This window comes from Sardina pilchardus, chromosome 16 (genome assembly GCF_963854185.1).
Source record: "Sardina pilchardus chromosome 16, fSarPil1.1, whole genome shotgun sequence".
Lineage (NCBI taxonomy): Eukaryota > Metazoa > Chordata > Actinopteri > Clupeiformes > Clupeidae > Sardina > Sardina pilchardus.
The window spans coordinates 21252867-21267866 of NC_085009.1; the positions used below are offsets into that span (position 1 = coordinate 21252867).

The 15000-nt window shown below is 38.3% G+C and overlaps 1 protein-coding gene across 1 annotated transcript in view; it reads left to right on the plus strand.

Annotated features, from left to right (window-relative positions):
- Nucleotides 1–15000, plus strand: part of nlgn2a (neuroligin 2a) — a 165669-nt gene that overhangs the window by 131069 nt on the left and 19600 nt on the right. The gene's annotated exons all lie outside the window — the stretch shown is intronic.

Sequence of the window (15000 nt, forward strand, 5' to 3'; positions counted from 1 at the left end):
GTGTGTATGTGTGTCTGAATTTGTGTGTGTCTGTGTCTCTGTGTGTGCGTTTGTGTGTGTGTATGTGTGTCTGAATTTGTTCGTGTCTGTGTCTCTGTGTGTCCGAGTGTGTGTGTGTGTGTGTGTGTGTGTGTGTGTGTGTGTGTGTGTGTGTGTGTGTGTGTGTGTGTCTGTGTGTGTGTGTGTGTGTGTGTGTGTGTGTGTGTCTCTCTGTGTCTCTGTGTCTCTGTGTCTCTGTGTGTCTGTGTCTGAATGTGTCTTTCTGTCTGTCTGCCTGTCTTTTCTGTCTGTGTGTAAATGTGTGAGTTTGTACGTGTGTGTGTGTGTGTGTGTGTGTGTGTGTGTGTGTGTGTGTGTGTGTGCGTGTGCGTGTGCGTGTGCGTGAGTGTGTTTATGAGTTTTTGTGTGTCTGTGCCTCTCCCTCCAAGCCCCAAGAGGGCGCTGATGATGGTACTACGAGCACAGATTGTAGACGTTATTGTATTTAATGTCAATTCACACAGTGATGTAGCCTGGCTATCACCAGACTAAGCTCAATCTTTTGAGATTGAACATTAGTCTGGGGAGTCTGCACTGTATTTCTACTGCACAAGAGGTGTGATCAATGGGCATAGTGTAGCTCTGTACACTTGGATTGGCCATCAACCAATCAGACTAATGTTGCGGGAGCACCTGGTGGATAAGACAGTTTGTGATTGGTCTGGGTTTATACAGCCTCACAGCCATGGAGGTATTATAAGAACTGGAGAAAATGAACAAGTCCCGCCCCCATTCATTTCAATGGGAATGCTAGGCTAGTGAAAAGTGCCAAAATTGAACGATTTTTTCAGGCTTCAACATGGCGTTTCAAGAGGCTTGTTTCCGGTGCCGTTTTACTTAGCCAATTAAGTGCCAGGTTACTGACTGACGTAAGGTACAGAACGAGAGCTCGTGCCCACACTAAGCTCGTGCATGAGCTGAGAGTGGAACAGCCACCAATCAGCATGAGGAAAACGCAGGGAAAACGGCACCGGACATGATGTATTTCTGGAAAATGGCGACGAGGAAGTGCCCTGCTAATCGGCGAAGCTAATCAGTCAAATCCTGACCCCCTGCTCACAGCGATGTTTAATCCATGGAGGTATTATAAGAACTGGAGAAAGTGAACAAGTCCCGCCCCCATTCATTTCAATGGGAATGCTAGGCTAGTGAAATGTGCCAAAATTGAACGATTTTTTCAGGCTTCAACATGGCGTTTCAAGGGGCTTGTTTCCGGTGCCGTTTTACTTAGCCAATTAAGTGCCAGGTTACCGATTGACGTAAGGTACAGAAGGAGAGCTCGTGCCCACACTAAGCTCGTGCATGAGCTGAGAGTGGAACAGCCACCAATCAGCATGAGTAAAACGCAGGTAAAACGGCACCGGACATGATGTATTTCTGGAAAATGGCGACGAGGAAGTGCTTTGCTAATCGGCGAAGCTAATCAGTCAAATCCTGACCCCCTGGTTTAATCAGAGCAACTAGATCCTGGAAGAGACTTGCCTCAAGAAGGTGTGATTGGACCAGACTAGTGCATTTATTGATTCCTGCCAGCCTAGACGAGAGCATAGACAAGCCTGTTTGCTAAATTGTATTTGTTCTGTAGCCCTGTCTGGAAAGAACCCTGTTGACTGTTTCCAATCTTCCGAAACTTTTTACGTTCCAGGGGTGTAATTAGCAGCAGTAGAAGTAAACTCTTGCCAAATCATTTTAGAAGCGCAACAAACATATCTTTCTTGTAAACGAAGGTTACAAATGCAGTTTGTTCAATTTGTTCAGTTTGTTCAGTTTGCTCAATTCCAAAGAAAATGCAGGTCCGTCTCTGTCTAGGCCTGTTGCCATCAGAGCAGCCATTGGCTGTGTTGAATGCACTAGATTGAGATTGGATGTTGGGTTGATCATTCAGAAACGGCAGCCAATGGGATCTGTGACCTGCAGAGCTAATTACAGTGCATGAAAATGCACTGTACTGTTCTTCCTATTCTTCTTATTATTATTACAGTGCATGAAAATGCACTGTACTGTTCTTCCTATTCTTCTTATTATTACAGTGCATGAAAATGCACTGTACTGTTATCCCTAGGCTTCTTCTTCTTCTTCTTCTTCTACTACTTCTTATTATTCTTCTTCTAACGCACGCAATTCAGCTTGAACCGTTTAACGTAGAAACTTCATTCAAACTGTGTTACGAAGGTCTTGCTTAGGACATCAGCGCAATGTATTTTTTAACTTTGTAACTTTTATACTTTTTAAACTATAAATTAAAAACTATTAAAAATTCCCCCATAGACTTAACATTGGCCTCTATGACATCACAATCGGGTCATTAAGCAATTAGAATCTTATGCCAGGTGGCCAGCCCCACCTGCAGCAGCCCTCTCTCTCTCAGGCTTTAAGCATACAATCTCTCTGTGAAGACTACATATGTTTCCTCTGTCCACAACTGTTTCAAAATAAAAGTCCTCACTGCAATAATACACTATTAAATCATTTAACCATTGAAACTACTCAACTATTGAACTGTTCAACCATTCCAACTGTCAGTTATCATCCACTATGCCTCCAGTCAACTACATGAAACCTCCATGTACCTAGCAACCAACATAGCAACCATTAAAATTAAGTGTTTATGACCGTTTCCATAGCAACCAACATGATTGTACTGCAGTAACTTGTTTCCTGATAGTGGCCACCATGGATACCCTAGCAACAAATGTTTCAAAATAAAAGTCCTCATTAGCAAGTTAGCTAGTTAGCATGGTTAGCATTTTTAGCATAACTGCAAAAAATCATCAACTAAGTTAGCTAATCAACCTGGTTAGCATTGTTAGCAAATTTAGCATTGTTAGCATAGTTAGCATTTTTAGCATTACTGCTAGAAATCATCGGTTAAGTTAGCTAATCAACCTGGTTAGCATTGTTAGTAAAGTTAGCATTGCTAGCATAATTAGCATTTTTAGCGTAACTGCTAGAAATCATTAGCTAAGTTAGCTAATCAACATGTTAACATGAATAGAAATCATTAGTTAAGTTAGAACTGGAATGTTTCATCTTTAAACTGTCTACCTTCACACTATCAACTCTCTGTAAACTATGCAACCACCATGTTTACCCTAGCTACACCTTAGTAACCATATCTACATTATCTATCTTTTTTTGCATTTTCATGCACTGGTAATTCCTTGGAATTGCATTTCTAGTTATTACAGTGCATGAAAATGCACTGTACTGTTCTTCCTTTTCTTCTTATTATTATTATTAAACTTCTTCTTCTAACGCTCGCAATTCAGCTTCAACCGTTTAACGTAGAAACTTCATTCAAACTTTGTTGCGTAGGTCTTTCTTATGCCATATGTGCTTTGTATTTTTCAACTTTGTAACTTTTATACTTTTTAAACTATTAGTTTAAAACTATTACCATTTCCCCCATAGACTTAACATTGCTCATTATGACATCACGGCAGCAATTAAAATGTTACGCCAGGTGGCCAGTCCAGGTGCAGCAGCTCTCTCTCTCTCTCTCAGGCTTAAATTGATTACACCTGTATCAACTGTCAGTTTCTCTGGCTTTAAGCATACAATCTCTCTGAAGACTACACATATCCTGTTAAACTGTTTCCTCTGTCCACAACTGTTTCAAAATAAAAGTCCTCACTGCAATACACTATTAAATCATTTAACCATTGAAACTACTCAACTATTGAACTGTTCAACCATTCCAACTGTCAGTTATCATCCACTATGCCTCCAGTCAACTACATGAAACCTCCATGTACCTAGCAACCAACATAGCAACCATTAAAATTAAGTGTTTATGACCGTTTCCATAGCAACCAACATGATTATACTGCAGTAACTTCTTGTTTCCTGATAGTGGCCACCATGGATACCCTAGCAACAAATGTTTCAAAATAAAGGTCCTCACTAGCAAGTTAGCATGGTTAGCATAGTTAGTATTGTTAGTATAGTTAGCATTTTTAGCATTACTGCTAGAAATCATCGGTTAAGTTAGCTAATCAACCTGGTTAGCATTGTTAGTAAAGTTAGCATTGCTAGCATAATTAGCATTTTTAGCATAAGTGCTAGAAATCATTAGCTAAGTTAGCTAATCAACATTTTAACATGAATAGAAATCATTAGTTAAGTTAGAACTGGAATGTTTCATCTTTAAACTGTCTACCTTCACACTATCAACTCTCTGTAAACTATGCAACCACCATGTTTACCCAAGCTACACCTTAGTGACCATATCTACATTATCTATCTATTTTTGCATTTTCATGCACTGGTAATTCCTTGGAATTGCATTTCTAGTTATTACAGTGCATGAAAATGCACTGTACTGTTCTTCCTAGGCTTCTTATTATTACAGTGCATGAAAATGCACTGTACTGTTCTTCCTATTCTTCTTATTATTATTATTAAACTTCTTCTTCTAACGCTCGCAATTCAGCTTCAACCGTTTAACGTAGAAACTTCATTCAAACTTTGTTGCGTAGGTCTTGCTTATGCCATATGTGCTTTATATTTTTCAACTTTGTAACTTTTATACTTTTTAAACTATTAGTTAAAAACTATCACCATTTCCCCCATAGACTTAACATTGCTCATTATGACATCACGGCAGCAATTAGAATGTTACCCCAGCTGGTCAGCCACCTGGGCACCAACTGTCAGTTTCTCTCAGGCTCCTCTCTGAAGACTACATATTCTGTTCCCCTGTATCCTCTGCGCACAACAGTATCAAAATAAGTCCTCCTAATTCCATCCAACTTTATATCCATTCATCTTCTTCAAACCATTCACTCATCCACCCATTCTAAACAGTCTGCCTATCAACAACATCAATTAGACGCTCTACATTGAACTTTTAAACAATCTACTCTGTCTCAGGCTGGCTCTCTTAAGACTAGCCAGTTAAATTGATTACACCTGTATCTGTATCCACTACTCTCAGTAGAGAGCTGTGTCTCTCCATTCTACAAGAATATAAGGCACATTCCATCCAACATTCTATCCATTCATCTTCTTCAGACCATTCACTCATCCACCCATTAAACTGTCTATCAACATCTATTAAACAATCTGTCTATCAACATCCATTAAACTTTAAATTAAACATTAATTAGACTATCTACATTCAACTTTTAAATTATTTACTCTGTCTCAGGCTTTAAGAGTACTCTGGCACTCTTAAGACTAGCCAGTTAAATTGATTACACCTGTGTCAACTACTCTCAGAGAGCTGTATCAGTGTCTCTCTTAACAAGAATATAAGGCACATTCCATCCAACCTTCTATCCACTCATCTTCTTCAGACCATTCACTCATCCACCCATTAAACTGTCAATCAATATCTATTAAACAATCTGCCTATCAACATCCATTAAACATTCTGTCTATCAACATTAATTAGACTATCTACATACAACTTTTAAAGTATTTACTGTGGGTCCCTCTCAAGCAGCGTTTATATGTCCTCCCTCGCTCCTCGATCCTCAATGATCTACATAAAGAAAGATAGAAGAAGGGCTAGACTATCCCATTGTTGCCGCTCCATCATTCTTTATGTAGATCAGTGAGGAGCGAGAGAGGACGCGTAAACGCTATGAGAGGCACCTTCTGTCTCAGGCTTTAAGCATACAATCTCATTAAGACTACAGATCCTGTTTCACTACTTCCTCTGTCTACAACTGTTTCAAAATAAAGGTCCTCACTGCAATTATACACTATTAAATCATTTAACCATTGAAACTACTCAACTATTGAAATGTTCAACCATTCCAACTGTCAGTTATCATCAACTATGCCTCCAGTCAACTACATGAAACCTCCATGTACCTAGCAACCAACATAGCAACCATTAAAATTAAGTGTTTATAACCGTTTCCATAGCAACCAACATGATTATACTGCAGTAACTTCTTGTTTCCTGATAGTGGCCACCATGGATACCCTAGCAACAAATGTTTCAAAATAAAAGTCCTCACTAGCAAGTTAGCTAGTTAGCATAGTTAACATTGTTAACATAGTTAGCATTTTTAGCATAACTGCAAAAAATCATCAACTAAGTTAGCTAATCAACCTGGTTAGCATTGTCGGCAAATTTAGCATTGTTAGCATAGTTAGCATTTTTAACATTACTGCTAGAAATCATCGATAAGTTAGCTAATCAACCTGGTTAGCATTGTTAGTAAAGTTAGCATTGCTAGCATAATTAGCATTTTTAGCTTAACTGCTAGAAATCATTAGCTAAGTTAGCTAATCAACATTTTAACATGAATAGAAATCATTAGTTAAGTTAGAACTGGAATGTTTCATCTTTAAACTGTCTACCTTCACACTATCAACTCTCTGTAAACTATGCAACCACCATGTTTACCCTAGCTACACCTTAGTAACCATATCTACATTATCTATCTTTTTTAGCATTTTCATGCACTGGTAATTCCTTGGAATTGCATTTCTAGTTATTCTTCTTCTAACGCACGCAAATCAGCTAGAACCGTTTAACGTAGAAACTTCATTCAAACTGCGTTACGTAGGTCTTACTTAGGACATGTGTGCTATGACTTTTCAACTTTGTAACTTTTATACTTTTTAAACTATTAGTTAAAAACTATTACAATTTCCCCCATAGACTTAACATTGCTCATTATGACATCACGGCAGCAATTAGAATCTTACTCCAGCTGGTCAGCCACCTGGGCACCAACTGTCAGTTTCTCTCAGGCTTTACAATCTCTCTGAAGACTACATATTCTGTTCCCCTGTATCCTCTGTGCACAACAGTATCAAAATAAGTCCTCCTAATTCCATCCAACTTTATATCCATTCATCTTCTTCAAACCATTCACTCATCCACCCATTCTAAACAGTCTGCCTATCAACATCAATTAGACGTTCTACATTCAACTTTTAAACAATCTACTCTGTCTCAGGCTGGCTCTCTTAAGACTAGCCAGTTAAATTGATTACACCTGTATCTGTATCCACTACTCTCAGTAGAGAGCTGTGTCTCTCCATTCTACAAGAATATAAGGCACATTCCATCCAACATTCTATCCATTCATTTTCTTCAGACCATTCACTCATCCACCCATTAAACTGTCTATCAACATCTATTAAACAATCTGTCTATCAACATCCATTAAACTCTCTGTCTATCAACATTAATTAGACTATCTACATTCAACTTTTAAATTATTTACTCTGTCTCAGGCTTTAAGAGTACACTCTGGCTCTCTTAAGACTAGCCAGTTAAATTGATTACACCTGTATCAACTACTCTCAGATAGCTGTATCAGTGTCTCTCTTAACAAGAATATAAGGCACATTCCATCCAACCTTCTATCCATTCATCTTCTTCAGACCATTCACTCATCCACCCATTAAACTGTCAATCAATATCTATTAAACAATCTGCCTATCAACATCCATTAAACATTTTGTCTATCAACATTAATTAGACTATCTACATACAACTTTTAAAGTATTTACTGTGGGTCCCTCTCAAGCAGCGTGTAAATGTCCTCCCTCGCTCCTCGATCCTCAATGATCTACATAAAGAAAGATAGAAGAAGGGCTAGACTATCCCATTGTTGCCGCTCCATCATTCTTTATGTAGATCAGTGAGGAGCGAGAGAGGACGCGTAAACGCTATATGAGAGGCACCTTCTGTCTCAGGCTTTAAGCATACAATCTCATTAAGACTACAGATCCTGTTTCACTACTTCCTCTGTCCACAACTGTTTCAAAATAAAGGTCCTCACTGCAATAATACACTATTAAATAATTTAACCACTGAAACTACTCAACTATTGAACTGTTCAACCATTCCAACTGTCAGTTATCATCCACTATGCCTCCAGTCAACTACATGAAACCTCCATGTACCTAGCAACCAACATAGCCACCATTAAAATTAAGTGTTTATGACCGTTTCCATAGCAACCAACATGATTATACTGCAGTAACTTCTTGTTTCCTGATAGTGGCCACCATGGATACCCTAGCAACAAATGTTTCAAAATAAAAGTCCTCACTAGCAAGTTAGCTAGTTAGCATGGTTAGCATTGTTAGCATTTTTAGCATAACTGCAAAAAATCATCAACTAAGTTAGCTAATCAACCTGGTTAGCATTGTTAGCAAATTTAGCATTGTTAGCATAGTTGGCATTTTTAGCATTACTGCTAGAAATCATCGGTTAAGTTAGCTAATCAACCTGGTTAGCATTGTTAGTAAAGTTAGCATTGCTAGCATAATAAACATTTTTAGAGTAACTGCTAGAAATCATTAGCTAATTTAGCTAATCTACATTTTAACATGAATAGAAATCATTAGTTAAGTTAGAACTGGAACGTTTCATCTTTAAACTGTCTACCTTCACACTATCAACTCTCTGTAAACTATGCAACCACCATGTTTACCCTAGCTACACCTTAGTAACCATATCTACATTATCTATCTATTTTTGCATTTTCATGCACTGGTAATTCCTTGGAATTGCATTTCTAGTTAAACTTCTTCTTCTAACGCTCGCAATTCAGCTTCAACCGTTTAACGTAGAAACTTCATTCAAACTTTGTTGCGTAGGTCTTGCTTATGCCATATGTGCTTTGTATTTTTCAACTTTGTAACTTTTATACTTTTTAAACTATTAGTTAAAAACTATCACCATTTCCCCCATAGACTTAACATTGCTCATTATGACATCACGGCAGCAATTAGAATGTTACCCCAGCTGGTCAGCCACCTGGGCACCAACTGTCAGTTTCTCTCAGGCTCCTCTCTGAAGACTACATATTCTGTTCCCCTGTATCCTCTGTGCACAACAGTATCAAAATAAGTCCTCCTAATTCCATCCAACTTTATATCCATTCATCTTCTTCAAACCATTCACTCATCCACCCATTCTAAACAGTCTGCCTATCAACAACATCAATTAGACGCTCTACATTGAACTTTTAAACAATCTACTCTGTCTCAGGCTGGCTCTCTTAAGACTAGCCAGTTAAATTGATTACACCTGTATCTGTATCCACTACTCTCAGTAGAGAGCTGTGTCTCTCCATTCTACAAGAATATAAGGCACATTCCATCCAACATTCTATCCATTCATCTTCTTCAGACCATTCACTCATCCACCCATTAAACTGTCTATCAACATCTATTAAACAATCTGTCTATCAACATCCATTAAACTCTCTGTCTATCAACATTAATTAGACTATCTACATTCAACTTTTAAATTATTTACTCTGTCTCAGGCTGGCTCTCTTAAGACTAGCCAGTTAAATTGATTACACCTGTGTCAACTACTCTCAGAGAGCTGTATCAGTGTCTCTCTTAACAAGAATATAAGGCACATTCCATCCAACCTTCTATCCATTCATCTTCTTCAGACCATTCACTCATCCACCCATTAAACTGTCAATCAATATAAAACAATCTGCCTATCAACATCCATTAAACATTCTATCTATCAACATTAATTAGACTATCTACATACAACTTTTAAAGTATTTACTGTGGGTCCCTCTCAAGCAGCGTTTATATGTCCTCCCTCGCTCCTCGATCCTCAATGATCTACATAAAGAAAGATAGAAGAAGGGCTAGACTATCCCATTGTTGCCGCTCCATCATTCTTTATGTAGATCAGTGAGGAGCGAGAGAGGACGCGTAAACGCTATGAGAGGCACCTTCTGTCTCAGGCTTTAAGCATACAATCTCATTAAGACTACAGATCCTGTTTCACTACTTCCTCTGTCCACAACTGTTTCAAAATAAAGGTCCTCACTGCAATAATACACTATTAAATCATTTAACCATTGAAACTACTCAACTATTGAACTGTTCAACCATTCCAACTGTCAGTTATCATCCACTATGCCTCCAGTCAACTACATGAAACCTCCATGTACCTAGCAACCAACATAGCAACCATTAAAATTAAGCGTTTATGACCGTTTCCATAGCAACCAACATGATTATACTGCAGTAACTTCTTGTTTCCTGATAGTGGCCACCATGGATACCCTAGCAACAAATGTTTCAAAATAAAAGTCCTCACTAGCAAGTTAGCTAGTTAGCATAGTTAGCATTGTTAACATAGTTAGCATTTTTAGCATAACTGCTAGAAATCATCGGTTAAGTTAGCTAATCAACCTGGTTAGCATTGTTAGTAAAGTTAGCATTGCTAGCATAATAAGCATTTTTAGCGTAACTGCTAGAAATCATTAGCTAAGTTAGCTAATCAACATTTTAACATGAATAGAAATCATTAGTTAAGTTAGAACTGGAATGTTTCATCTTTAAACTGTCTACCTTCACACTATCAACTCTCTGTAAACTATGCAACCACCATGTTTACCCTAGCTACACCTTAGTAACCATATCTACATTATCTATCTATTTTTGCATTTTCATGCACTGGTAATTCCTTGGAATTGCATTTCTAGTTAAACTTCTTCTTCTAACGCTCGCAATTCAGCTTCAACCGTTTAACGTAGAAACTTCATTCAAACTTTGTTGCGTAGGTCTTGCTTATGCCATATGTGCTTTGTATTTTTCAACTTTGTAACTTTTATACTTTTTAAACTATTAGTTAAAAACTATTACCATTTCCCCCATAGACTTAACATTGCTCATTATGACATCACGGCAGCAATTAGAATGTTACGCCAGGTGGCCAGTCCAGGTGCAGCAGCTCTCTCTCTCTCTCTCAGGCTTAAATTGATTACACCTGTATCAACTGTCAGTTTCTCTGGCTTTAAGCATACAATCTCTCTGAATACTACACATATCCTGTTAAACTGTTTCCTCTGTCCACAACTGTTTCAAAATAAAAGTCCTCAATGCAATAATACACTATTAAATCATTTAACCATTGAAACTACTCAACTATTGAACTGTTCAACCATTCCAACTGTCAGTTATCATCCACTATGCCTCCAGTCAACTACATGAAACCTCCGTGTACCTAGCAACCAACATAGCAACCATTAAGATTAAGTGTTTATGACCGTTTCCATAGCAACCAACATGATTATACTGCAGTAACTTCTTGTTTCCTGATAGTGGCCACCATGGATACCCTAGCAACAAATGTTTCAAAATAAAAGTCCTCACTAGCAAGTTAGCTAATTAACATGGTTAGCATAGTTAGCATTGTTAGCATAGTTAGCATTTTTAACATAACTGCAAAAAATCATCAACTAAGTTAGCTAATCAACCTGGTTAGCATTGTTAGCAAATTTAGCATTGTTAGCATAGTTAGCATTTTAAGCATTACTGCTAGAAATCATCGGTTAAGTTAGCTAATCAACCTGGTTAGCATTGTTAGTAAAGTTAGCATTGCTAGCATAATTAGCATTTTTAGCAAAACTGCTAGAAATCATTAGCTAAGTTAGCTAATCAACATTTTAACATGAATAGAAATCATTAGTTAAGTTAGAACTGGAATGTTTCATCTTTAAACTGTCTACCTTCACACTATCAACTCTCTGTACTATGCAACCACCATGTTTACCCAAGCTACACCTTAGTGACCATATCTACATTATCTATTATTTTTGCATTTTCATGCACTGGTAATTCCTTGGAATTGCATTTCTAGTTAAACTTCTTCTTCTAACGCTCGCAATTCAGCTTCAACCGTTTAACGTAGAAACTTCATTCAAACTTTGTTGCGTAGGTCTTGCTTATGCCATATGTGCTTTGTATTTTTCAACTTTGTAACTTTTATACTTTTTAAACTATTAGTTAAAAACTATCACCATTTCCCCCATAGACTTAACATTGCTCATTATGACATCACGGCAGCAATTAGAATGTTACCCCAGCTGGTCAGCCACCTGGGCACCAACTGTCAGTTTCTCTCAGGCTCCTCTCTGAAGACTACATATTCTGTTCCCCTGTATCCTCTGCGCACAACAGTATCAAAATAAGTCCTCCTAATTCCATCCAACTTTATATCCATTCATCTTCTTCAAACCATTCACTCATCCACCCATTCTAAACAGTCTGCCTATCAACAACATCAATTAGACGCTCTACATTGAACTTTTAAACAATCTACTCTGTCTCAGGCTGGCTCTCTTAAGACTAGCCAGTTAAATTGATTACACCTGTATCTGTATCCACTACTCTCAGTAGAGAGCTGTGTCTCTCCATTCTACAAGAATATAAGGCACATTCCATCCAACATTCTATCCATTCATCTTCTTCAGACCATTCACTCATCCACCCATTAAACTGTCTATCAACATCTATTAAACAATCTGTCTATCAACATCCATTAAACTCTCTGTCTATCAACATTAATTAGACTATCTACATTCAACTTTTAAATTATTTACTGTCTCAGGCTTTAAGAGTACACGCTGGCTCTCTTAAGACTAGCCAGTTAAATTGATTACACCTGTGTCAACTACTCTCAGAGAGCTGTATCAGTGTCTCTCTTAACAAGAATATAAGGCACATTCCATCCAACCTTCTATCCATTCATCTTCTTCAGACCATTCACTCATCCACCCATTAAACTGTCAATCAATATCTATTAAACAATCTGCCTATCAACATCCATTAAACATTCTGTCTATCAACATTAATTAGACTATATACAACTTTTAAAGTATTTACTGTGGGTCCCTCTCAAGCAGTGTTTATATGTCCTCCCTCGCTCCTCGATCCTCAATGATCTACATAAAGAAAGATAGAAGAAGGGCTAGACTATCCCATTGTTGCCGCTCCATCATTCTTTATGTAGATCAGTGAGGAGCGAGAGAGGACGCGTAAACGCTATATATGAGAGGCACCTTCTGTCTCAGGCTTTAAGCATACAATCTCATTAAGACTACAGATCCTGTTTCACTACTTCCTCTGTCCACAACTGTTTCAAAATAAAGGTCCTCACTGCAATAATACACTATTAAATCATTTAACCACTGAAACTACTCAACTATTGAACTGTTCAACCATTCCAACTGTCAGTTATCATCCACTATGCCTCCAGTCAACTACATGAAACCTCCATGTACCTAGCAACCAACATAGCAACCATTAAAATTAAGTGTTTATGACCGTTTCCATAGCAACCAACATGATTATACTGCAGTAACTTCTTGTTTCCTGATAGTGGCCACCATGGATACCCTAGCAACAAATGTTTCAAAATAAAAGTCCTCACTAGCAAGTTAGCTAGTTAGCATGGTTAGCATAGTTAGCATTGTTGGCATTTTTAGCATAACTGCAAAAAATCATAAACTAAGTAAGCTAATCAACCTGGTTAGCATTGTTAGCAAATTTAGCATTGTTAGCATAGTTAGCATTTTTAGCATTACTGCTAGGAATCATCGGTTAAGTTAGCTAATCAACCTGGTTAGCATTTTTAGTAAAGTTAGCATTGCTAGCATAATAAGCATTTTTAGCGTAACTGCTAGAAATCATTAGCTAAGTTAGCTAATCAACATTTTAACATGAATAGAAATCATTAGTTAAGTTAGAACTGGAACGTTTCATCTTTAAACTGTCTACCTTCACACTATCAACTCTCTGTAAACTATGCAACCACCATGTCTACCCTAGCTACACCTTAGTAACCATATCTACATTATCTATATATTTTTGCATTTTCATGCACTGGTAATTCCTTGGAATTGCATTTCTAGTTAGAATTTGCTAACAGGTCCAGAAAGGGTGATTCCTTCGCCCTTCTGTGGACACCTGACCATGTCTAGGGGAAGGGACCGTCTCAGCACTTGTAAAGGAGAAACGCTGGAGCAACACATATGTTTACTTGTAGCATCACTAATGAGTTAAAATAAAAATAAACCTTAAATAATGTTCCCAAAACAATTACAGTGGTTCACTTGTAACAGGGTGAATGACACTTCTGTGTTAGATTCTGTCGCGACCCTCTATCGGCTATAATTGCATAAGTTTAAGGCACTGTATAAGTTTACCAGATCGGGTAGGGGTTCTGTAGTATGATGGAATGAAACATAAGAAACTACAAATTTGACTTGCTTCGATGTTGCAATACATCATTCTTTCATAAAATCATGCAACATGCTCTACCTTGTCTGTCCTTGTCTGACATCATTATAGGGCTCGGGATCGTGACATGAAAACTTCGCTGGCAGCCATATTGGCAGCCTCACTCCTTAGTTTAATATGGATTCCTATGGATTTACTCCCACCTGTTTGTGTGTTCCTGTTACTTAGTTTTTGCCTTCTTGGTCGTATGTTGCTGTGTAGTGGGGTGTAACAGCGCAACCCACGATCGCAAGAGGCAAAGAATATCTAATACTATAAATATTCTGCTTCTTGTCTTCTGCATCCGAATGGATGGACTATTACGCTCGGTGGGCTACCAACATGGCGGCAATATTCCTAGAATGCAACGCGTGTGCCCGAGCCCTATTAGCTGGATAAGCAAATAGCGTTGCTGCATGTGACAGAGGAAAAAGTGCTTTAGTGGTGCTTTAGGTCCGTCTGGGTTCATCTACACTAGTTTCCTACTAGCCTGGCAATCACCAGACTAAGCTCAATCGTTTTAGATTGAACATTAGTCTGGGGAGTCTGCCCTGTATTTCTACTGCACAAGAGGCGTGATCAGTGGGCATTGTTCAAATGACTCTGTGGGCATTTGGATAGTCCTTCAACCAATCAGACCAACGATCTGGGTGCGCCTGGTGGATAAGCTAGCTTGTGATGGGCATACGTGGACAGGAGGCAGGAGAGACCAACGTGCAGGTTGAAATCCAATCGCCAGCAGTCTACCTCATAATTAATAACTGTTTGCCTTGTTCTCCATACATAGTTTTCTGTCTGAGTGAAACTTCTTCTGCCCCAACAGAAGCTGTAGGAACGGGTTAAGCTCACTCCGATGAACTCACGAGTGTGTATGATAGAGGACACCCAAGGGGCTTCTAGGTTGTGCGTATGATAGAGCGAGCCCTAGGCTTCTAGGTTGCGTGT